The sequence below is a fragment of the Ursus americanus genome, chromosome 3 (genome assembly GCF_024610735.1).
Source record: "Ursus americanus isolate L20-20 chromosome 3, mUrsAme1.1.p, whole genome shotgun sequence".
Lineage (NCBI taxonomy): Eukaryota > Metazoa > Chordata > Mammalia > Carnivora > Ursidae > Ursus > Ursus americanus.
The window spans coordinates 26,003,324-26,029,396 of record NC_142129.1 but is presented as its reverse complement, the minus strand read 5'-3'; the positions used below and the strand labels follow the sequence as shown (position 1 = coordinate 26,029,396).

The window sequence follows — 26,073 nt, the reverse complement described above, 5'->3', positions numbered from 1 at the left end:
ATTTATAAAATTTTTTCCCATACATTAAGCTTCCATGAGAATTTTAGGAAGTATTAAGAATTTGGTGATATTGTAAGCCTGAATGTCTTAAACTCGGTCCTATTGACATTTAGGGCCAGATAAGTCTTTGCTGTGGAATTGTCCTGTGCATCTTAGGATAATTAAAAACATCCCTAGATTCTACTCACGAGACGTCAGTAGCACATCTATTCCCCATTGAGACAACCAAAAATGTCCCAAGACATTGCCAAATGTCCCCTAGCAGGCAAATGATGCCCAGTTGAGAACCAAGGTTATAGAGTAAACTCATACAGGATTTAAAATTTTCTTGTCAACAGGTAGAAGCTGAGGAGTTTTTCTGCTTTATCAGAAAAACAAACATCTTAATAGGTAGGAAGAGACAAAGAATGATATGATTGCGTACATTTCACTGCTTATGTCTATGTAGCACAGAAGAATTTGCACAGTGAATACATCAACAAATGCATATTGTTTAATCCAACAAATATGATCCTGCATACTGTAGTTGTTTGTTTCTTGTTGAATTGGAATTAGTTGCCAGTATTTAAAATTGAAATTATTTCACTAAAATACCTCAATTATGACTTCTGAAAAATCGGAAGTTCTAGCAAAATTATCCTTAATTCCCCTAAATATAATTCACTGGACGTTGCCTTCTTTAAATACGACATGTGCCCTCTATTTTATCACAAATTTTAATTTGCAATACATTACCTACGTAGTCCCTGTAATCATTTGAATTGAAAATCAAATAAGTAAGTAATCTAGTGTTTAATCAAAAGCTCAATTAACTTTAAGGAATGAATTATAAGCTCCAAAAATTAGGAAGAAAAGGAGAAGGATTAGTTGAGAAGGGCTTTTGGTGAGAGAAGAAAGAGGATGATTTATTATTTTCTTCAGTGCAATGTAGCTGGGTATTAGGTATTATTGTAGCTTTCTAGCGTATTAGCTTATTAGGGACTCTTTTGAGCTTTTCTTTAAAAAAAAAAGATTTTATTTATTCATTTGGCAGAGTGAGAGAGAGAGAGAGAGAGGGAGAGCACAAGCAGGGGGAGTGGCAGACAGAGGGAGAGGGAGAAGCAAGCTCCCCGCTGAGCAGGGTGCCCAATTTGGGGCTGGCGCTGGATCCCAGAATCCTGGGATCATGATCTGAACCAAAGGCAGACGCTTAAGTGACTGAGCCACCCAGGCACCCCTCTTTTGAGCTTCTCAGTAACTCTTTATTTTTAAACTTGCCACAGAAAAACCAAAACAGTATACAATGATTACTATCTGAGCTGCAATCATAATATACCGGAAAGATCAGATGAATAAGCTGTGGGCAAGAGTCACATTTTAGAGGGTCTTTATGTTTGTCAAATAAATAGGAACTATGGGCCAATTCTTTCACATCACTCAAGGGAACTATTTCTCTCTGAAAAATTAATAATGAAAATTTATACTATGAATGTATATTCTCTAACCAGTAAAGAATATGGTATAAATTTCCACCAGCAATAGGTCATCTGCTTTTATTTATTTATTTATTTTATATGGCGATTGTGGAAAATTGTGCTTAAATAATATACTCTCTCTAGGAGTCTTTTGAAACTAATCGCAGGTGTTGGTTTTGGGGTGAGTGTAGAATAAATAGAGAAGTTTAGAGTTCAATTTCTTAGTACTACTCTGAAAAACTGCCTTGTGAGTCATAACGAATAGTGATCTTATATTGACTCAAATTGAGACAGGGTGGTTCCATATAAGCATGAAATGATATTTAGAGAAGTTTTAAAAATCTAATTTTTTTATGGAACCAAGAATTCTGAGAAAAGAGTTTTTTGTTCAGGAGTGGTGACTCTGGTGTAACTTTTTAAATAAATATAAGTTCTTATCTATAAACTACATATTAATCATCCTTGGATATATTTTACTTTTGATTTAGCACAGGCCTGTCCTGCTTCAGGAAAGAAAACCAAATAAGGTACTATTTGAAATAATTTCAGAAATATTTTGTTATTTGCATCTAGTTGTGAAATGTATGCAAATAAAAGATATTTTGGAATGTTTCAAAATGTTAATACTTTCAAATCATTTGAAGGCAAAGGTAGTCATTTATAGTTGGAAAACCATTAACTCAATGAGCAAATATTTAAAGTAAGAACACTGTTTACCAACCCTTAGCTTTTTGCTTTAGTTGTCCTAATGAAACAGACATTGGGACTAACCCATGTAACTTTTAGTGAGGAGAAAGAAGTATTATAGCTCCTTTTTGGGGGACAAGCAAAACATTATTGTACTTTAAGAATTGACTTTTTTAGAAGTTTTAATTCATATAGATTTTACATATAACCAAGAAAAATAATATTATGGCTTTGACATCTTTAATATTTATAATTTACAGTAGACTGAAAGCTTCCTAATTAATTTTTGATTAGTGTTTTTAGTTATTACTGACTTTCTTCACAGAATGAAGGCACTGTATTCTAATCTGGTGTTTTTTCCTTTTTAAAAAAATACATTAATACTTCTTAGCAGTGGTTTCTGCTATGAGAAATGGAAAACTTAGCTAATAGTAACTTAAATAAATGAGTTCTTTTTTCGTGCAAAATAGCTTGAAAGTAGGCAGCAACTGGCCTAAGTTCATTTTAGCCGGTAATTTCTTTGGATAGTGATGGCTCACTTCTGTATTTAAGGTAAAAGAAAGAAGAAGATGTACCAGTCACATTTCCTTCCTTTTATTAAGAGTATACAAGCCTCTTTAGTACCTTCCTTCTGTGTCCCAGAAGCCAGAACTATGTCACATGGCATTCCCAACTGTAAAGAACACTGGGGAATTGAATGCTTGTATCTCCAAACCTTTACAGTTACAAACAACAAAGTTGAGAGAGAGTATTGGCCACAGTCCATGCCTAACTAATAATTTGATGGAATGTCAATGGAATTAAAGTATCAATATTTCAAAGAAGTAAAATTTCCCCAATAGACTCACTCAAATTTCTAGCAGGTTTTTCTGGTGGAAATTGACAAGCTATTTCTAATGTTTTCATGGAAAATCAAGGGCCAGGAATAATCAAGTCAATCTTGGATAAGAACAAAGCTGGAGGATTTATAAACCAGATACAAACTTTATTATTTAACAATAGCAGTTAAGACTAAGGTATTAACCGAAAGATAGACAAATAGAACAATGAAGCAGAATGGTTTTCAGAAAGTAACCACACTTATATTATCTCTTGATTTGTGCCAAAGGCAACATGATAATGCAGAGGGAGAAGGATGGTCATTTCAACACATCGTTCTGGGTTAGTTAAAAATCTGGGTGGGTATAAAAATAAAACTGTGATTTCTACTGTATACCACACACAGAAAATCAGCTCAAGATAGATTGTAAATTTTTTTTTAAAGATTTTATTTATTTATTCGACAGAGATAGAGACAGCCAGCTAGAGAGGGAACACAGGCAGGGGGAGTGGGAGAGGAAGAAGCAGGCTCCTAGCGGAGGAGCCTGATGTGGGGCTCGATCCCATAACGCCGGGATCACGCCCTGAGCCGAAGGCAGACGCTTAACCGCTGTGCCACCCAGGCGCCCCAGATTGTAAATTTAATATGAAATCTAAAACAATAAAACTTTTGGGAAACTTTTAGAATCTCTATCTCTGTCTCTTGCCTTTCTTTAAGAAGTACCTAAAAGTTCAAGTCCCTCGCCATTTTGTTAGCAGGGGCTACATTTAGTTTCTTGGAAGGTGCACAATTAATTGCTTGTGTTATGAGAGCTGGGTAGATCTGAGAGCAATGAGTGTAAGTGGGTCTCTAAAGTCAATGTATTGATTGTATTCCCGCCACCTCTGTGCTTTTAGTCTCATTGCATATCCAGGAAACTGTAAAGGAGATTTTGTGGTATTTGTGTGGCCTCAGCTGGTAGCAGATGTCTGGAACTACTCAGGTTTGTTTAGACCATCTAAGGTTTTATGATTGACTGCTTAATTAAAAAATTATGTTGAAAGAAACCTTTCTTATTTATTTTTGTCCATTGCTTTTCATGGCCAGGACACCAATGTATAGATGTTTCAGGTTCATGTTTCCTAGAGGAAATACTCTCTCTCAACTTTGTTGTTTGTAACTGTAAAGGTTTGGAGATACAAGCATTCAATTCCCCAGTGTTCTTTACAGTTGGGAATGCCATGTGACATAGTTCTGGCTTCTGGGACACAGAAGGAAGGTACTAAAGAGGCTTGTATACTCTTAATAAAAGGAAGGAAATGTGACTGGTACATTTTCTTCTTTCTTTTACCTTAAATACAGAAGTGAGCCATCACTATCCAAAGAAATTACCAACTAAAATGAACTTAGGCCAGTTGCTGCCTACTTTCAAGCTATTTTGCACGAAAAAAGAACTCATTCATTTAAGTTACTATTAGCTAAGTTTTCCATTTCTCATAGCAGAAACCACTGCTATTAAGAAATTATGCAAATGTCATTCATTTGTCCATGCAATAAATACTTTTTGTTTAAATGTACAAGTAACGAAAGCTCTTTCTTTGAAGAATGATTCTGAGACAGACAAGTGATTATAGTACGGGATGAAAAGTGGTGAGTGCTGTTATCAGGGTGATAGAGATGCAATGCTGTGGGAGTTTAGGGAAATTCCTTCCAGCTGAGGGATCAGGGGTAATTTTGTGGAGAAACTCACAGGGATAAGTAGTTAAGGGTTCTAGGGATAGGTAGCTAAAATTTGGAACCATGGAGATGTAGTATGAGGCATACTGATGGTGGAAAGACCATGAACAGAGTGATAGAGGCATGAAATGGTCATACTCTAATCACTAGGTATAATTTAATTTGCATCATTCACAATTGTTAAAACATGACAAACTGTTTAGAAATTATTCTTTCACATCCTGCCTGTTAAATATAATCTTCAATGCAAAAAGGCAGTACTTCAATACCACAATAAAAAGTGCACATATTCTTGGGGTGCCTGGGTGGCTCAGTCAGTTGGGCGTCTGCCTTCAGCTCAGGTCATGATCCCAGGGTCCTGGGATCGAGTCCCGCATTAGGCTCCCTGCTCACTTCTCCCTCTCCCTCTCCCTCTGCCATTCCCCCTACTTATGCTCTCTGGCTCTATCTCTAAAAAAAAAAAAAAAAGCGCACATATTCTTATATAGCACATGTATTGAAGCCAGTGTGACTACGTGCTCTAGTTTCTCTAACAAGAATAAGCCAGAGAAGCTCACAGCAAAAGTAGGTTGCATAGGATGAATAGGTATTTCATATCGCCTGACATTCTCTCTTGCGGTAACTTAATTTTATTTTATATGAAGTAGGTCATTTTGTACAGATAGAACTTTTCTGTTGTGCACAATTCTCCCTTGACATCCACGTCATATTAGCTGCTTGTTGTAATATTTTTTTCTCTAGTTCTCAGCAGTTTGTCTGCCATCTCAATTTGTAGAATCATGGAATTTTGCCTCTGTTACATATTACAGATTGGTACCAGCAATGATTACCTACCTGTAATTGTCAATTTTTAATACTCAAAGACATCAAAAGGAATTTTTCTTTCTGTATTTCATTCAGAGCATATTAAAACAACATATTTATTTATAGAATTATATCAATTTCACTTTCTGTGAAAATTTATGAAGTAGGTCAAACAGGAAAGAAAAACAACTTGATAAGGAGTTTGAAGATAATATTAGTTTAGCAAAGGATAAATTGTATAGAATTGACCGAACCACATCTATCTCATTGTCAATTTTTTTTTTTTTTGTAGTTCTTCCCATCAATGTTAGATAAATATAACGAGCATAGAAAGATTCTGGTATTGACATCTGAAACCCAAGCCAGATTGATGCAGCTTATTTGAACTGTGTGGGAAAATAGAGTTTGTGAGAGTCTATCTTGAAAGGAGAGTCTTGTATAGAATAAGATGCCATTTGGAGTTCAAGATTTGCACGCTGTCTTTTTATTCCTCCTCTTTTGGAGAAGCCATAACAGGTCAAAAACACAGGTGTAATTAGGAAATTAGTTGGACGAGGGCGGTTAGTAGTTGGAATTTGTAAATATATAGGAATAAGTCACATCAGAGCTCCTGAAATTGTTGCATTCTTGTATAGCCTTTTTTTTTTTTTGCCTTGAGTTCAACAATTGTCCGTTTTTCTTTGCATAATTTTCAATGTAAATATTACTTAACCACCTCTAAATGTTTCTCCAGGACTATATAATTTCTTCTGAATGTGCTTTAACTTGAAGCTTATGTCCTTGGAGCCTCCCTTTCTCATTATCCTGGGATTTGGGTTTTTTCCCTCTGTTGTGGCAGCTTTAGTTTTCTGGATCTTTTCCTGTTTCACTTCTTCATTTCACTGAAACATACTCCTTGAGAGATCCTGAGAAAAGGCAAAAGGGCAGTAAATCTTCTGAAAGCATGAGAACTATATGTTTAAAAATGTATATATCCTACTCTACACTATTTTGAGAGCACGGTTCAGCATAGAATTCTAAATTGAAAGTTATTTTCTTTCAGTGATTGAGAGGGTCCTCCATTGTCTTGCTTCTAGTATGACTGCCAAAGAATTCAATGCCATTTCTTTCTTGAACTTTCATAACAACATGCCTTGTCATGGATCATTTTTCCATCTCTTTTCCTGAAAACTTGGTGAATTTTCTAATAAAAAATCTCATATCCTTCAGATATCCTTCTAGAATCTTCTTGGAACTATTTTCTTGATAATGTACTCCTCTTATTTTTTCTGTTCCTTCTTTCTAAAACTGCACTTACTCAGATATTGCATGTCCTGAACTGACCCACTTGCCATTCTGTTTGCCATCTTTCTTTTTCCCTTAATTTCTCAAAGATTTCCTCAACTCTATCTCCTAAATATCATTTTTCTTCAGTCATGACTTTTAGATTTAGTCAGGGATACTGTATTTCTAAAAAAAAGTCTTTTTGTTTTAATTTGTTTTAGATATTTTCTTTTGACCATTCCTACAACAAAAATAGAACAAATCATTAAATTGTGATATATCCATACAGGTGAGTACTATATAATAATAGAATGAGTAAACAATAGCCAACATAGCTATCGCGTGAAGACTCTGAGATTTAATAACCGGGACCTATCCCATAAATTTGTTGTATAAAAGACATATTCACAGAAGAAAGCATACAATATAATTTCATGTGTATAAATTTCAAGAAGGACCGAAGGGTGAACAGTAGATTGGTTTGGTAATTATTCATAAGTGGTATAATTAAAAACTGGATAGGAATCATAGGTACCAGAGTGGTGGTGGCTGCTTCTGAGGGAATATGGCAGGAATGGGTACACGAGGAGCTTTCAATTACTGTTCACCAGGAGATTAGTACCTGGGTATCATCATATACTTATGGAGATGAACAGAAATAGTCTAAACATTCTTTTGTTTATATGATTTTCTTCCAAATTAAAGAAAACAAAGCAGCTGAACGGTCAGGATGTTGAATGTTTCATGTGTGAGATGTAGATATAAAGGAGTGAGGGCAAGCTATAATGAACATAAGGAAGGAAGATGAGAAGGAAACTTCCAAAAGAAAAGAGATACTAAGTAGGAGAGGCTTTATATGCAGTGGTCTGCACAATTAAATAGAAAGAAGAACATTGACTCCATCACCTGATATGAGGTGAAAAGGAGTAAATACCTATGTGAAAATGCTACAGGAAAAGCTGTCCATCAGGGGTAAATTTTGAAAGCTTTATCAGTCATATGACTGGGCAAAACAGGAGGGAAATATGTTGGGAGATAATAGATAGGAGGCACAACCTTTGGTTCTGGAATGAGGTAAACAGGACTAGTCCTTAAATTCTGTGCCAGGACAGTACGCAATTGGCTCTAAAAGAGTTTAGTTCATGACTGACAATGCAGCTTGTGTTTAGGTTGTGGGGACGGTAAACAGTTATTTCTCTTGTGGTCAGCTTGATGGGAGCAACTGGGAGCAAAGCAACCTCTAATTAGTGGCTCTTTCTATGGGGAAGGATGAGTTTTAGTTCAATTTCAACTAGTTCAATTTCAACTCAAGGATGAGTTTGGCCCTTTGACTTAGGTATTTATTATTTATTCTTCGTAGTCCCAATGGCCTGGTGATGCTAGTGGGTTTCCATTTCTGACACTGGGTATCTCTCAGACTTTGTAACCGATGTACATACAAGTGACCTGGAATGATTTCTGTTGTCACGGCTCTGATATAGGCTACCTGGATATTTCTAAGATGCAATTGATTTGGTCACTTTTCTGCCCTCTCATAACTTTCTATTTGAGAACAGAGGGAAGGATCATCAATAAAAGTATTTCTCTTACCTCTCTGCTTGGCTAAATCCTGTTCACCCGTCAGGTTCTAGGTTTTACATGACTACATTTGGGAAACGCACCTTAGTCTCTCATATCTGATTTAGATCCTCCCCTTTTTTTCCCCTTCAGTGCCCCATCTTTTTTCTGTCAGAACACAAATCTCCCTACACCGTCATTGCTGGCTTCACTGAAATTTCAATGTTTAGTCAATTTCCTCCAGATAACTTAAAATATCTTTTGCCAGTAGCTATGGCCTGCAGCCGTCTCAGGAAAACACTATTATCAAACATTTTATTAATGCTCATCTCTGCACAATTCTGTATTAAGACAACTTTATGACATATAACTTGAAAAGTTTTCTTTTCATGATTGGCAGCTAAAACTGACAAGGGTCAACCAGTCAACACTGACTTGTTGAAAGAATAACTTCATCTTGAACTACTGAGAAGAGGTGACAGGCGTGTGTTTCCATACTGTTACTAAGTTAAGAGAAGGTAAGTATGATTTTCTTCCCAGCTAAGGCAATACAACTAAAATACTGAAACTGTCAGGCTAAGCTAATCAGGAGTAGGCTGGGTCAGTATTTGGTAATGTCTCTGAGGAACACCTTCTGTAGAATAGCTATTTTAAGTAATAATTCAGCAACAAGATCTTCAGTCAGCCTTCTGGCCAGAGGTTCAGAGAATGCTATACCAGTGGAAATGCTATCTTAACGATGGTCTCTTATACTTGTAATTATTATTCATCATGGGAGACTTGACTTTCCCAAGCAAGGTGAGTCAGCCACTGCAGTCATAGAAGCAGGAGGAACTCAAACTAAAACCTGTCAAGAGAACACAGTTTGCAATTTTGTCAGTAAGGTCACAATTTATACTTCATTTTTTCCCTCTACTCTCCCAATGCCTGAGGTGTTCTGAAGAAAAGAGGACAGGCAGAAGAGGCTACTGGCTTTATGCCAGAATGGAAGAGGTATTATTTAAAAATCATAAACAAATGCTAACAGGGAAAAAAATCCACTAAACTGCATATTTGATATCTCATGGGAAAATATAAAGTAGAAGTAAGCTTTGTTCTGAAGAGTGTAAATGGGACAGTTTTTAAAAGAGCCAAATATTTAGTAATATACTGTTAATGATCTTATAGAAACTGACCTACTGTGTTAAGTAGTGATTTATATTTGTGTGTGTGTGGGGGGAACTATTATATATAACTATTTAAAACTTCCATCCTCGGGGTGCCTGGGTGGCTTAGTCATTAAGCGTCTGCCTTCAGCTCAGGGCATGATCCCAGAGTCCTGGATCGAGCCCCATATCAGGCTCCTCCACTGGGAGCCTGCTTCTTCCTCTCCCACTCCCCCTGTTTGTGTTCCCTCTCTTGCTGGCTGTCTCTTTCTCTGTCAAATAAATAAATAAAATCTTAAAAATAAAATAAAATAAAACTTCCATCCTCTTCACTGAGGAAGGTTTTTGTATTTATTTCCTTGACTCCTTGAGTTTTGTTGTTGGCCTAGGTGATGGATGAAGATACAACATGATTAGATCTGGAGCAGTACTGATAAGCAAATGACAGGTAAACTTTTAAGGAGTGTGAAGACATGTTGGCACAGATTCTAAGCCAAAATAGACTCCATTGGTGGATATTAAGAAAAGAGAGTATCTGCAAAGTGAGTATAGTGGGCAGGAATGGAGTGACAGTACATGCTTGTACATGGAAGACTAAGAGTATGTGAATGGCCAGAAAGTTATGGAGAAAGCAACAGGGAGATTTGAGATTTGGGATTAGCTTCTCTAATGAGTAAATAGTTTGAGAGATTGGTAATCAATAGCTTCATTGTAGACTGAAGTTAATGGTGACTTTTTAATACATTTTTGGATGTCAGACTAGTAGGTAAACTTGTTTGTCTGTTGCTCTTAAACCAACATGAATATTTTTATTTTATATATCACCCACTCCATATTATCAATTCTCATAGTCAATCATTAGGAATTTAAGGCCACAGAATTAAATAAAACTGTATTAAACCTCAGGTGCTATGTTAGAGTACTTCATATAATTGAGAACAAATTTCAAAGAATCTGAAAACACAGATAATCAGGTTTGAATTTTTATAATTCTGATTACTTTTCCAGATATCAAAAATGTAAAAGATTAAAAAGTGATTATTGAAAAGGTCATTAATAGACCGGTTCAACAGCAAATGAAGATTTCCTGATTTTTCTTTGCTATTTTAAAAAAGTTCTAATAGTCCCTAAATTAGGAAAAGGTGTTTTTTACTGGGCTTAAAATAATAGTTTAGAAGAAAAGAATTTTCTAATAACTCACTAATAAATCAATTTGATCATCTTTAAGACTTAAATTATTTTTTAAAGATTTTATTTATTATTTTTTCAGAGAGAGAGAGATACAGAAAGAGAGAGCACAAGCAGGGGGTGCAGCAGAGGCAGAGGGAGAAGCAGGCTCTCTGCTGAGCAAGGACCTTTATGTGGGACTCGATCCCAGACCATGGGATTATGACCTGAGCCGAAGGCAGACACTTACCCGACTGGGCCACCCAGGCATCCCTAAAACTTAAATTATTTTGAATGAAAACTTTCCATGTGGTATTGCAACAGGTTTTCTAATGCTTAAAAATTTAGTATTAATAAGTTTTTGAGAAGTAAATGGGATGGCATTTTGTTCTGGAAGAAACTTGCAAAATTAATATTATAATAAAATCGGAGTAACTACCAAATTAGTGAAAAAATTCTAAATACATGGTCATTCAGAACAAAACTTTCTGTTTCTTTTTGAAAGACACTGAGTTCTGTGGATTTCAGCATAGAATGTGTGGGCTTGCATTGTTCTTAAATTTTACTAAAATTTATTTAAGCAAGCAAATAAGCAATGATATTAAAATATAAAACTTTTTTTGTAAGACAGTGGAAAACATTGATAAGAAATATTTTATGGTAAGTTAAAGTGAGAATGGGGCATTTTTAAAGGGAAAATGTAATTTTGAGGAAAACAATTTAATATTTTGGGGTCTCTATTTACATTTCTGAGCTTTAAAAGTCTGTGGATATGTAAAGTAGCCCTAAGTGCTAATTGATCATTGTAAAAGATTGGTAAACAAAGGAAAACAAATTTTGGCTTTTGCTAACATTTATGTAGGTTTGGTCATTTTGCCAAATCCCACAATTTGTTCTAATTTCAAGGATCATGTAACCGAAATTTGAGCAAACCACCACTGGATGATGTGTGTGTAGAGATATGTGTGTAAAGTGTTAGATATAGCAGAGAGAGTAGTTTTCCCATAAGCCATCTTTAATAGGTTAAGGTGAACTCACTCATTAAAGTGTACCTCTGAAATTCACAATTAGCTCTAAAAGCAAATTTCCTTTTAGGAAAAGAATACAAGACACACAGTTTGTTCGTTGCTATTTCTACTTACCTTCTCTTATTCCTATGTATATAAACAGTAATGAAAGCCATATAAAATTCTGATTAAATTCTTGATTCTTTTCTAAGCCACAGTAAAGTGTAGACTGTTAAACATTTTTAATTACTTATTGGCTCCAAGCTTCAAGCAGTAAGTTGAAGCTTGGTGATACTGTATCCTTATATTTAATTACAAATTGTTTAATTTTTAGATCAAGGACAGAAGCTAGAGATACCGTAATGAAAATAATATCATGTACTATATTTTCATAGAAGACAGGTAATTTTTAAGAATCACATTGACCTAGACTAAAAGCAATTCCAATAGAAGTCTGATGGACTCCATGAAGTCAGATTTCTAAAAATAATAATATTTCTGAATTTCTAACTTCAGTTCCAATATTCTCTTCTATCTCAATCTTAAATTCTAACTTTAAACCAAACCCTCATCTTGTAGTTTTATGAAATAAACAAAGTAGCAGGGAGATTCCTTGATCATCAGTTCAAACTGGCTTCTTTTGGAGCATGACTTGGGAACTTTGGGTGAAGTGAGAGCTCCTAGGACAGAGTCTGGTCTTATTCAGTAGGTTATGCAGAGAACTCAGCCTCCCTTCCCTTGCTAGAATATTCTTCCACCCTGTCAAAATTCTGCCTCATTCCCCCACTGCCACTGCTTTCAATGGGAAGGTTGGGCGTCGTATATCTTTGAATGTAGTCTGCATGGTTTTTGATCCCCAAATGAGAGGAAATAGCTCTTGTTACTGTGACTACTTCCTGCCTCTTTTTATAAGACATAAGCATTAAAGAAAGAGTGCTTTGTTCTTCCTACTGCCTTTCATATCATTTCCCTCTTTCTAAATGCATTCAATATTTGAGGAATCCATTCTCCCCTTAATTCTCACGTGCTGCCAGAGGCAATAGAAGATTATTGCAAGAGTTAATCACTGGCCTCTCTTTTGTAATATAATAGTTCTCAGAAGAAGTTTTCTTACCAGAAAAAATGAACTAAACTCACTTCCTACTGAGAAAAAGATTTTCACTTATTTCTTAGAGCTGAAACGAATACAAATAATCTCTACCCTACAATGAGCTGTAATCTCATACACGTGATTAGTAATTTTGCCACCTATTAAACAATATAGGAAACATATGCATACATCCAATATACCCCGAAAATATGAAGGAATAGTTACTGCTGAAAATAGAAATTATGTACTAGCATAACGCCAGTTAAGTTCTACATTGTATATCAGGGAAGCCTGTTCAGGAAAAAACACTGCTGAATGTGGTCGTGGGGCATAGTTAGGAATAGCTAGGAAAAAGTCAGAATTGAAGCAAAAAGAGAGCAGGTGGCAGGGTTGTAGAGTAAATCTGGAAAGAGGATCTTCAGAGACTACTGGAGCTGGGGTAAGGCATACTGTAGGCCTTCAAATATGTGAAGATGCTCTCTAGATGTGAAGATGCTTTCTAGAAATCCTGGGTCAGTCCCTAAGTAGCTGCCATTGCAAAGAGATTATTTCCTATAAAAGTTTTTGCTAGGGTCAGTCCTCTTTTATTAAAAACATGTTCATTTAAATATGTTCATTCAAGTATATTCATTTAAATACATGTGAGGAAGATAAATTTACCTTGGCCAAATACATGTGCAGCCATTAGGAAGATTATCATTGAAACATCGCTCATACCAAACTGTTGCTTATTTGCATAGAATTTATTTATATATACATAGCTGAATTATTTTTAGGGGTCAGTACCTCAAATATTTCTAACTAAGTGGACAATATATCTTGAACAGCTTAATATTTAAATCATTTTTAGACAATAACAAAAGAGTATTATTTCTTTTTGAAAGTCCTTAAGGTAATGTTGAGTGTAGCATAAGAAACAGCCGTGGATAGGGGCACCTGGGTGGCTCAGTCATTAAGCGTCTGCCTTCGGCTCAGGACATGATCCTGGAGTCCTGGGGTCGAGCCCTGCATCGGTCTCCTCTGCTGGGAGCCTGCTTCTTCCTCTCCCACTCCCCCTGCTTGTGTTCCTCTCTCGCTGGATGTCTCTCTCTCTCTGTCAAATAAATAAATAAAATCTTAAAAAAAAAAAGAAATAGCCATGGATAAAGTTAGGTATATGGAGAACGTGGAAGCCAGAGCTTGCTTATATGATCCTCTTTGCAATGGGACAATATAGAAAAGCTAGAGATATTGTTAAAAGAAATGGGTTAAAAAAAAAACCCCAAACCTATGCAAATACTTAGGCATCTTGCACTCATTGTCCCCAGCAGGATTCAATTATAAAATGTTGCCTATAGGATCTTGCAGCTGCAAACAGGTGAGCCGGAATAAAGAATAAGTCTGGGTGGCAGAACTAGAAATTGGAGGTAACTCAGTACCCTTAGACAGGACCAAGGAAAATTAAAGGGAAAAGAACAGACGAAATAACAAGGCAGAAGATGAGTGTTGGTAGCCACAGTCTGTATCTGTACTAAGCAAACTAAGAATTCTGCATGAACACTTGTCCCTGAAGCCCTGTATTCTTCCTCATTCATCACTAACTCTGTAAATATAGCCATAATAACCTGTCTTGGTGATGAATAGCAGTTGTAACGATTCTCACAGATTCCCTTTCTGGACAGACCATGTCAACATATTTGGCCATGTCCAGATCTATTATTATGATGCCAAATCAACCAATAAAATAACAAATATTTTAGTCAAATTGACCTTTTCACATTGACTACATCAGTGATTTTGTGGCTCTTTAAATCTGTAACACATATAGGAATTTCCTGGAGTTTGCCCTGGATGATCACCAGAGTAAGCAAGTGGCATGCAATTATGGAAAGATTTTTTTTTTTTTTTTTGAGAGAGAGAGCGAGAGCATGCGTGCATGAGTGTGGGAAGGGGGCAGGGGGCAGAGAGAGAGGGAGAGAGAGAGACTCTTAAGCAGGCTGCATGACCAGTGTGGAGCCTGCCTCAGGGCTTGATATCAAATCCCTGCGATCACGACCTGAGCAAAAATCAAGAGATGGACACCTAATTGACTGAGCCACCCAGGTGCCCCTATGAAAAGATCTTTTAAATATATGCATAAATACACCCTAGCCATCATCCCTTCTTTTCACAGTAAGCAATTGTATTACTTTTTATTATCTTTATTATTTTTTAGTCTTTTCTCTATTTTCCCAGTCAAAATTGACAGATAAGGGTGTAAAATTTTAGGGGAATTATAACTGTGTTTTGTCAAGGACATTTTTGTAGGGAACCAGGCTTGTGTTCTTGAGAAACTTTGAGCCCAAAACTGCTAGAGCCCAGAGCTGAAATAATCAAAGATTAACTAGTCTAGTTCTTAGATTATTGGTGCCCATCCTTCCCCCAACGCACACAACTTCATCATCTTTGCAATTATTGCCTACAACCTGCAGACCCTTGTGGTGCTATGAAGAATACATTCATTCCCTAACAAGCAACAGACCTTCAAATAACTCCTGATTTTATTTTCATTAAACTTATATAAATTTCAGCCATATCCCCAAAGATCTCATGCAATTGTGACACTCTGAACAGTTTTATTTCCTCCTTCTTTCCTTATAGATATATGTGCAATTTTGTTATTTCGATATTTTAACAATTTATGTTATGAAAGTATTAAACCAGTCCAGGAGCATGGGACAGCAGAATGTTACATGCTTTGAGTAGTACCCAGTTTATTATTTTTAATGATTAAAAGATCAAAATAACATATTAAAGTAAGTATATTTGCTTAAATGAAGAACATAAAAAATAGGTGTGAAAAATCTGCATTTGGTGTTATTGAAAATAAAAAATAAGGCTGTGAAATAAAAAAATCTTATAAAAATATTCACAGCAAATGAAGTATAATAAAGAGTAACCTAAAATGAGTACAAATCAGTGTTTTTTTTAATTTTTTAAAAAGATTTTAATTATTTATTTGAGAGAGAGAGAGAACAAGAGAGAGCACAAGCAGGGAAGAGAGGGAGAAGAAGGTTCCTTGCAAGCAGGGAGCCAGAGTAAGCAAGTGGCATGCGATTAAGGAAAGATTTTTTTTTTTTTTTTTTTGAGAGAGAGAGAGAGAGAGAGATACTTTCTGGAAAGCCAGAAATGATGTACTGGCTAAAAGGAACTGCTATAAATAGGCCTTTAGCTAGTATGGTGATAAGGTGTGGGGTAGGCCAAGTGTTCTATAGTCCTATGATTAGGTCTCAGTTCTTAGTGTGCTTATGCCTCTGATCTGTGAGCTTCACAATGTTTTCCCTCTCCCTTAGGTGGGAGAGGATGGCTGTAGTGGGCGGGAATTGGGTATTTCCCTTCTCCTATATGGAAGGCTAGAGGGGGCTGCAGTTGGGTGTTTCTTTTTCCCCAGAGCAGTTAGGCTCTGATAATAACCAGCTGGTTAGGCTTGGTTAATTACTTTCCCCTGAGGCCAGTCCTTATTAAGAATAGCAGAGGGCTCTGGTATATTTCAAAATGGCTCCTTTCTCCCTCTCCCTGCCAGGATGCCGAGATTATCCCTGAGAACCTCGTCAAGCTCCTGGAGGTAAGTCTCACAAAATTGTGTGTTTCCCTATGATTGAGTCCTCCTGTAGTTTTTAAGTCTCAGATTTGTCTACACTGAGTCTCCAGCAGCTCCTAAATTGCAGTTCAGACTTTCTTACCCTGCACTGGGTCCTGGGGACCCACTCCTGAGTCTCTGTTCTGGTAAGCCCTGACTGCCTGTTTCACCGGCAGGGCTTTTCAGTCTTGGGGGCAGTGGTTTGTCCTGTATCCTCACCTCTCATGGATCCTGGACGAGGTGTTGATTTTTCAGTCTGTTGAGCTTTCCACTTATTGTTAGGACGGAGAGTGGGGACTTCAAGCTCCTTACATATAGAACCAAAACTGGAAATTGATCTCTTATTTTACAATTTTCTTTGCTCATTTTAGTGTTGAATTAACATTTTATTACACTGCTGTGCGTTAGTGCTTTCTGCTATATAACCATGGCCAAAAGTTAAGTGGACTAAAGTTGTTCTTCCTGATTTGGTTCTGCTGCTTCTCTCTTTTCCCTTAAATGGGATCTCCTCTCCCTGCTGCAAGGTGTTGCTCAGACGCTTGCATGGCAGTTCTACACCTTTGAGAGCACTAATCTCACCCCAGTATATTATCTGCTTCTGTCTGGCAGTCTCACTAGGCTGGGAGCTCACAGAGAATAGTACCTACTTATTTATGATTGTATCTTCAACGTCTTTAAACATTACCAAATGAAGGCGAAGTCTCTCCCATTACCTTTCAGCTAAGGTTAGAACCCTTCTGGTAGGAAGGTTATAGCACACAAGAGCTGAGTATCAGTGGACTCTTCACAAATTAACTTGCCCCAACCCAACTTGTGCCATCCAGATTATTAAGTATTTATTGAGCGTCTACTTGGGTCAAGCACTCTTTCAGGAACTGGAAATAGATTTGTGAACAAAATTAGCCATGGTCCTGACCTTGTGGCACTTGAATTCTAGGATATGTAAAGGATATATAAAGATAAAATAATATGAGTACAAGAATAAACATAAAGCAGGATAGAAATATTGATTGTGATGAAGGCGATATTTTAGTTGGATAGTCAAATAAGTTCGATTATTTTTAGAATACTTGCTTTTTTAAGAATAGATTTATTTTCCTATTTAATGTCTCACCTTTCCTGCCTTATTAGATGATCAGTCTCATGATTTTGGCCCTTTCTTGCTTGCTTTTGACTCTCCTCTGGCTATTTAGCTTTAAGCTATAAGACAAGCCACCATCACATCACAGTTTGAGCTGTCTTTAGGACACTGTGTTTCTAAATAGAGGAAGTTGGGGCTTTAATGATAGGGTGCATAGTGGCAATTTATTTGTGAACCTACCTAGTACCTATCTTTTTTTATGCTCCTTTCCCCTTTAGGGACATGCCGTCCTTTCAACTTAAGTATGGCTTCTCTCCAGAATGACTGTATTACATCTGACTTCCCCAGGTCAGTCACAGGGCAATTACACAGGTTGAGCTAATCATGGAAATCCATCTTTCTGGTTAAAGTGATTGGTATGGGAGTGGGCATTTAGCCCAAGTTGGGTCAGCATCCTTATTCGGGATTTTAAAATTAGAACCGGTCGGTAAGGTTTTTTTCTGATTACAAAACCATAGGGATATTATATCATTTAGGATTTAGTCTGAGAAACAGAATACATTTTATATATTCCTGGTGTTCAGGGTTTTAATACAGAGAATTAGGAGCTTACACCTGCTGGAAGAGCTAAAGATTTAAAAGTCAGAGAACCACCACCGACTTTCTCGGCTGTGGCTCTTCAGCTCACCCAGAAGCCACTGTAATTATGGAGATTCTGGGAATTTCCCTCCGATTGCTACAGATGGCTGCAGTGAAGAGGCAAACCAGGATGCCAAGGTGTCTTACTCTGTTCATGTGGGTCTAAGACCACCTTCCGAATTTTGTGTGAGTGTCTCCCTATTGACAAATTACAACTCCTAGTATACAGCAAAGGGGATTCTTAAAAATGTATTTCCTTTGGTTTTCTTCTGTGATTGCAGAGTCCTTATAAAAAGGTAGTGGTAACGTACAATTGATAACAGAATCCAGCACATCTGTGATTCTTTTACTTAATCTTTTTAAAACATTTTTTGGAAGTTTTTATTTTAATCACCAAGTGCTTCACACAAGTACATTCCTGAATCCTCTTCACTTATTTCACCCATTCCCCTATCCACCTCCCCTCTGGCAAGCATCAGTTCTTTATAGTTAAGAGTCTGTTTCTTGGTTTGTCTCGTTATTTATTTCCACTCTCTGCTCATTTGTTTTGTTTCTTAAATTCCATATATGAGTGAAATCATAAGGTATTTGTCTTTCTCTGACTTACTTAGCATTACACCCTCTAACCCCAGTCATGTAATTGCAAATGGCAAGATTTCATTTTTTTTTATGGTTGAATAATATACCATTGTATACTACATCTTTATCCAGTCATCAGCCGATGGACATTGGAATTCTTTCATATCTTGGCTATTATAAATAATGTTGCAATAAGTATAGGGCTGTGGGTATCCTTTTGAATTAGTGTTTTTGTATTTTGGAGTAAATAGCTAGTAGTGCAACTGCTGGATCATAGGATTGTTCTATTTTAACTTTTTGAGGAACCTCTATTTTCTACGATTGCTGCACCAGTTTGCATTCTCACAAAGACCGCAAGAGGGTTCCCCTTTCGTCACATCCTTGCCAACATTTGTTGTTTCTTGAGTTGTTGATTTTATAACAGTTGTGGGGTGATAGCTCATTGTAGTTTTGATTTGCATTTCCCTGATAAGTGATGAGAGCATCTTTTCATGTCTGTTGGCTATCTGTATGTCTTCTTTGAAAAAAAAAAAAAATGTTCAAGTCCTCTGCCCATTTTTTTTTTTTTTGAAGATTTTATTTATTTATTTGACAGAGCGAGACACAGCCAGCGAGAGAGGGAACACAGAGGGAGTGGGAGAGGAAGAAGCAGGCTCCCAGCGGAGGAGCCTGATGTGGGTCTCGATCCCAGAATGCCGGGATCATGCCCTGAGCTGAAGGCAGACGCTTAATGACTAAGCCACCCAGGTCCCCCACCTCTGCCCATTTTTAAATCGGATTATTTAAAAAAATTTTTTTGGTGTTGAGTTGTATAAATTCTTTATATCTTTTGGATACTAACCCTTTATTGGATGTGTTGTTTGCAAATATCTTCTCCCGATCATTAGGTTGCCTTTTAGTTTTGTTGACTGTTTCTTTGTTGTACAGAAATTTTTCATTATGATGTAGTCCCAATAGTTTATTTTTTATTTTGCTTCCCTTGCCTCAGGATACTTATCTAGAAAAAAAGTTGCTGTAGTTGAGTCAGAAAAATTACTGCCTGTTCTCTTTTCTAGGATATTTATGGTTTCAGGTCTCACATTTATGTCCTTCATCCATTTTGAATTTTTGTGTATGGTATAAAAAAGTGGTCCAATTTCATTCTTTTGCATGTAGCTGTCCAGGTTTCCCAACACCATTTATTGAAGAGTCTATTTTTTTTTTTCCCCATTGCAAGTTGTTGTCCCTTTTGTAGAAGATTAATTGACCATGTAATTGTGGGCTCTTTCTGTATTTTCTATTACGTTCCATTGATCTATGGGTTTATTTTTGTGCCCCTACCATACTGTTTTCATTACTACTGCTTTGTAATATGACTTGAAGTTTGGAATTGTTATGCTGCCCACTTTGCTTTTCTTTTTCAAGATTGCTTTGGCCTCTTGGGGTCTTTTGTGGTTCCATGCAAATTTTAGAATTGTTTGTTTTACTTCTGTGAAAAATGCTGTTGATGTTTTGATAGAGTTTACATTAAATGTGTAGCTTGCTTTGGGTAGTATAGACATTTTAATGATATTTGTTCTTTCAATCCAAGAACATGGAATGTCTTTCCACTTCTTTGCATGGTCTTCAATTTCTTTCATCAGCGTTTTGTAGTTTTCAGAGCACAGGTCTTTCACTTCTTTGGTTAGGTTTATTCCTAGGTATCTTATTCATTTTGATGCATTTATAGATGGGATTGTTTTCTTAATTTCTTTCTGTTTCATTATTAGTGTATATAAATACAACAGATTTCTGTACATTGATTTTATGTCCTGTGACCTTACTGAATTCATTTATCCGTTCTAGTAGTTTTTTTGGTGGAGTCTTTAGGGTTTCTATATATAGTATCCTGTCATCTGCAAATAGTGAAAGTTTTACTTCTCCCTTACCAATTTGGATGCCTTTTGTTTTTGTTGCTTGATTTCTATGACTAAGATTCCCATACTACATTGAGTAAAAGTAGTGAGAGTAGACATTCTTGTCTGGTTCCTGACCTTAGGGGAAAAGCTCTCAATTTTTCCCCATTGAATGTGGTGTTAGCTGTGGGTTTTTCATTTCAGGCCTTCATTATGTTGGGGTATATTCCCTCTAAATCTACTTTAATGAGGGCTTTTATCATGAATGGATGTTCTACTTTGCCAAATGCTTTTTCCCTGCATCTGTTGAAATGTTTGTACAGTTCTTATTCTTTCTCTTATTGATGCAATGTATCACATTGACTTCTGAATATTGAACCACCCTTGGAACCCAGGAATAAATCCTACTTGATGGTGGTCAATGACTTTTGATATGTTGTTTGATTCAGTTTGCTGGTGTTTTGTTGAGGATTTTTGCATCTATGTTTATCAGAGATACTGACTTGTAGGGACACCTGGGAGGCTCAGTCCATTAAGCATCTGACTCTTGATTTTGGCTCAGGTCATGATCTCGGGCTCCATCCTTGGCAGGGAAACTGCTTCAGGAATCTCTCTCTCCCTCTCCCCTTCACACCCCCCGCATTCTCTCTCTTTTTTTCTCTCTCTCTCAAGTAAATAAAGCTTTAAAAAAATTGACCTGTAGTTCTCTTTTTTTGTGGTGTCTTTATCTGGTTTTGGTTTCAGGGTAATGCTGGCCTCATAGAATGAATTTGGAAGTTTTACTTCCTTCTTCTATTTTTTGGGATAGTTTGAGAATAGGTATTAACTCTTTAAATGTTTGGTAGAATTTACCTGTAAAGCCATCTGGTCCTAGACTTTTGTTTGTTGGGAGTTTTTTGATAACCAGCAAAGAAACTGACTCAGTAATCAGTCTGTTCAAATTTTCTATTCCTGGTTCAGTTTTGATAGTTTCTATGTTTTTAGGAATTTATCCATTTCTTCTAGATTGTCCACTTGGTTGACCTATAGTTTTTCATAATAATCCTTATGATTGTTTGTATTTCTGTGGTGTTTATTTCTCCTCTCTCATTTATAATTTTATTTGGGTCTTTTCTCATTTTTTAAGTCTGTCTAGAGGTTTGTCAATTTTACTGTTTTGTTTACTGTTTGTTTTTTAGAATCACAGCTCCTGGTTTCATTGGTCTGTTCTGTTTAAGTTTCTATAACCTTTATTTCTACTCTAATTGTTATCATTTCCTTCCTTCTGCTGGTTTTAGGTTTTGTTTTTCTTTTTCTAGCTCCTTTAGGTGTAAAGTTAGGTTGTTTGAGATTTTTCTCTTCTTGACGTAGGCCTGCATTACTATAAACTTCCCTCTTAGAACTGCTTTTGCTGCATCCTAAAGGTTTTGAAACTTTGTGTTTTCATTTTCATTTTTTTCCATGTACTTTATTTTATTTCCTGGTTGACCCATTCATTGTTTAGTAGCATGTTATTTAATCTCCATGTATTTGTGGTCTTTCCAGAATTTTTATTATTGGTTACTTCTAGTTTCGCTGCATTGTGGTCAGAAAAGATGCATGTTATAACTTCAACGTTCTGGAATTTGTTGAGGCTGTTCTGTGGCCTGATATGTGAATCTACTCTGGAGAATGTTCCATGTGCATTTGGAATGTGTGTTCTGCTGTTTTAGGATGGACTGTTCTGAAGAAATCTGTTAAATCCATCTTGTCCTGTATGTCATTCAAAGCTGTTGATTTTCTGTTTAAATGATCTATCCATTGATGTCAGTGGGGTGTTAAAGTCCCCTACTATTATCATATTGCTATTGACTAGCTCCTTTATGTTAACTATTTTATGTATTTGGATGCTCCCATATTGGATGCATAGATATTTACAATTTTTATATTTTCTTCTTTGATTGTGCCCTTTTATATAGTGTCCTTCTTTGTCTCTTATTATAGTGTTTGTTTTAAAGTGTATTTTGTCTCATATAAATCGTGCTACTCCAGCTATCTATTTGCATGCTAGATGTTTCTCTGACCCCTTATTCTCAACCTGCAGGTGTGTTTAAATCTAAACTGTGTAGACAGTTTGTCTCTTGTAGACAGTATATAGATGAGTTTTACTTTTTTTTTTTTTATCCACTCTGACACCCTATGCCTTTTGATTGGAGCATTTAGTCCATTTATATTCAAAGTTATTGTTGGTAGATATGTACTCATTGCCGTTTTACTGTTTTGTGGTTGTTTTGGAAGACTTTCTCTGATCTTGTCCTTCTCTTTCATGGTTTGCTGGTTTTCTTTAGTGATATATTTGGATTTCTTTGTCTTTATTCCTTGCAAATTTATTAGTGGTTTTCGATTTGTGGTTACCATTAGGTTTGTGTATAACATCTGCATATAGCAGTCTATATAGTAAATTGATGATCATTGAAGTTTGAACCCATTCTTTATTCCTCCCCTCCCCACATTTTAGGTATGGTGTCCTATTTTACACCCTTTTATTTTGTGAGTTCCTTGACCGATTTTTTTTTTTTTTTTACGGAAATATTCACTTTTTTCTGCTTTCATACTGTTATTTTTGGTCCTGCCTTCATACTGTTATTTTTGGTCTCTCCTTTCCATTCAAAGAGTCCCCTTTAATATTTCTTGCAGGGCTCGTTTTGTAGTTAACTCCTTTAGCTTTTTGTTTATCTGAGAAACTCTTTTTTTTCCTCAAAGATTTTATTTATTTCTTTATTTGAAAGAGAGAGAGAGAGAAAGCACGAGTAGGGTGAGGGCCAGAGGGAGAAGCAGACTCCTTGCTGAGCAGGGAGCCCAATGTGGGGCTCAATCCCAGGCTTCCAGGATCATGACCTGACTGAGGTAGATGTTTAACCAACTGAGCCACCCAGGCACCCCATCTGGGAAACTCTTTATCTGTCTATTCTGAATGATAGTCTTGCTGGATCAAGTATTCTTGGCTACAGGTTTTTCCTATTCAACACTTTGAATACATAATGCCACTCCTTTCTGGCTTGGAAAGTTTCTGCTAAAAAAATCCACTGCTTGCCTTGTGGTGTTTCCTTTGCATTAACTGTCTTCTTTTGTCTTGCTGCTTTTAATATTTTTTTCTGTGTCACTATATTTTGCCTTTTTAATTACAATTTATCTTGGTTTGGATCTGCTTTTGTGGATTTTGTTAAGGGGTCTCTGTGCCTCTGGTCTTCTTGTGAAATGAGACTATTGCTACCACCACCAGAACCAAGGCCTCACAAAACTCCCGAGTTGGAAGAGGTGGTGTGGGCAGGGCTTTGGGCTGCTCTTCAGGGTGCAGGGGTCCATAGTGGTGGAACTGAGGCAAGCATGACTGGGAAGGACACGTCCTCTGCAGCACAGGAAGGGAAGGCTTGGTGTAAGCAGCCTAGGTAGCAAGTGTGGACATTGCCCTGATTCCCACAGTTGGCCCAGTGCTTATGCTGAGGGGTAGCAGAGGGAAATGTCACTAGCCAGTTTCTTTGTTCCTGAAGGTGTCTCTCTCTGAACATGCCTCTCTGGGGTAGTCTCTGAGATGAGCTACTGACCTCTCCACTGTGTGCCCCAGGTGCTCTTCAGATCACTGTTTCTATGCTTTATGTCCACAGGCTATTTGCCCTACCTTATCTCCAAGAGCAGCCCCAATGTCCTTGAAGCCCTCCCAGAGTCAAGCATCCTGACCTTTAAAACAGCAGGCTTTAAGTCCTGCTGTTTGCAAGAACTTATGAAATTCGGGTCTTCTCACCTCCCAAGCCAGTTGTTATGGGGATTTGTCTTCCTCGTGTGTACTAGTCTGTTTCTCACCCTTCTCTGTGACCCTGGTTGCCTCCCCACTACAGTGCCCACAATCAGTTTTTCTCCCAGTCTGTGTGTCTGTCCTTCCTACCTCCCTCAATGTGGCCCCTTCTCTACTTTTAGTTGTGTGGTTTGTTCTGCCAGTCTTCAGATTGATTTCTGGAATATTTAGGATGATTCAATAGTTGTATTCATGGAACAAGGTGAGCCTAGGGTCCTGTGCTGTCATCTTCCCCTCACCCTGAAGCCACAGCTGTAATTCTTATATGTTACCTGGCCTTTACTCATCCACTTGAGAATGGAGGGCGGGGACCCAAAAAACATAAGCTGAATGAAGTAATGAGAAAGGAATGGGGAAGGAGAAATTAGTATGCATATCTATTCAGGACAAATATCCTGTTAATTTACAGGGGGTATTTAAATCTTTGAAGTCTCTTTTAACATACAGATTGCCTCCACTTCTCTTTTTTCTTAAAATCTATTTAGTGAAGAAACCCAATAGATTTTGACCTAAGGATTTTCCAGTCTGCTTGGCTTATTGTGTCCCCATGGGATATTTTAACATGCTCCCCTATAATCTAGAGACTGACTCTACTCATGTTAAATTTATTTGCCAAGACTTCTTCATAGGTTTATTGTATTTTTTTTTTTTTCAGGAGACATAAAATCTTTTGTTGTCTCTCTTTTTGTGATGTATTAGGCATAGATGCTCAAGGTCTATGACCTTTACCTCATTAAAGATATCTGTTAGTGTAATATTTAAAGGGAAACTCCTCTAATTTAAGAATGGCAGATTAAATATGTGATAACTAATTTTTTTTTATTTTGAAAAAGTATTGGTCTCCTTTGGAGAAAGACAGGAAACCAATTTTTTAAAGTATGACTTTTTAAAGAAATATCTCAAGAGAAATTTTGTATGCATTCATATATAAAATGCATGTTTAAGACCAGATAAGAAAACCTATAAATAAATCTATTTCATTACTCCCTCATTAATTATTATTTGACCTTTATTTTCACAGTCCAAATTTTGGTTTCTAAATCACTAACAGTGAATCTATGATCAGGAAATTCTCTGAAAGATATAATGAAAATGATATCCTAGAGGGAGAATTTTTTTTCTCAGTATAAACATTTCTTGTATTCAAAAATCTAAAAAAAAAAAAGTTGAATATATTTGAATACATAGAATATTATTATATTCAATAAAGATATTTTATTAAATAGTCCAATAAAGTAGAAGTCTTAAAGAGACAACATTGTGCTTCACTACTAAAAGCAATGTGACCAATATAAGAATTTTGTGTATTTTTGATATGGAATTTAATTTGGGAGAAAGTTTGAACGGATGATTATTGCAAACTACAGAGTACACAGACCATGTTTGTTTTTGTTACTCTGTGACATTCAATAATCTCAGATCATCCTTAGACTATGAATTTAGAGGAAGCCAATGATGATGCCTAAAAGCAAGGATTCTACTTTCAGAAGAACAGCATCAAGTACAACTTTGAAAGTTTGTGTTTTTCTATTTTGTTGTATCAGTTTAGGATTTTTTGGTGACTGTTGCATGTTTATATCCTAAAATCATTTCCAAGTATTCTTAGGAAACAACTCTGCCACATAGTGTCTCTTGTAACCTTATTTTATTCTGTCAACACTGCAGGATGCAATTAAAAAAAAAATGTAGATGAGAAGGCATATTATCTGTTGTTATCCAGAGCAGCAAAGCTAGAAGAGGGTTTTAAAAAGGATGTTAGAAAATTAGCACACTGGATAATT

The 26,073-nt window shown here is 36.5% G+C and overlaps 1 long non-coding RNA gene across 2 annotated transcripts in view; it reads left to right on the top strand.

Moving 5' to 3' along the window:
• Positions 1-26,073, top strand: part of LOC123788998 (uncharacterized) — a 286,821-nt gene that overhangs the window by 61,753 nt on the left and 198,995 nt on the right. For both annotated transcript variants that reach the window (XR_015723874.1, XR_006778631.2), the window contains exons 6-7: positions 8,702-8,819; positions 16,252-16,293. This is a non-coding gene — a long non-coding RNA (uncharacterized LOC123788998). The remainder of the gene's footprint in view (positions 1-8,701; positions 8,820-16,251; positions 16,294-26,073) is intronic.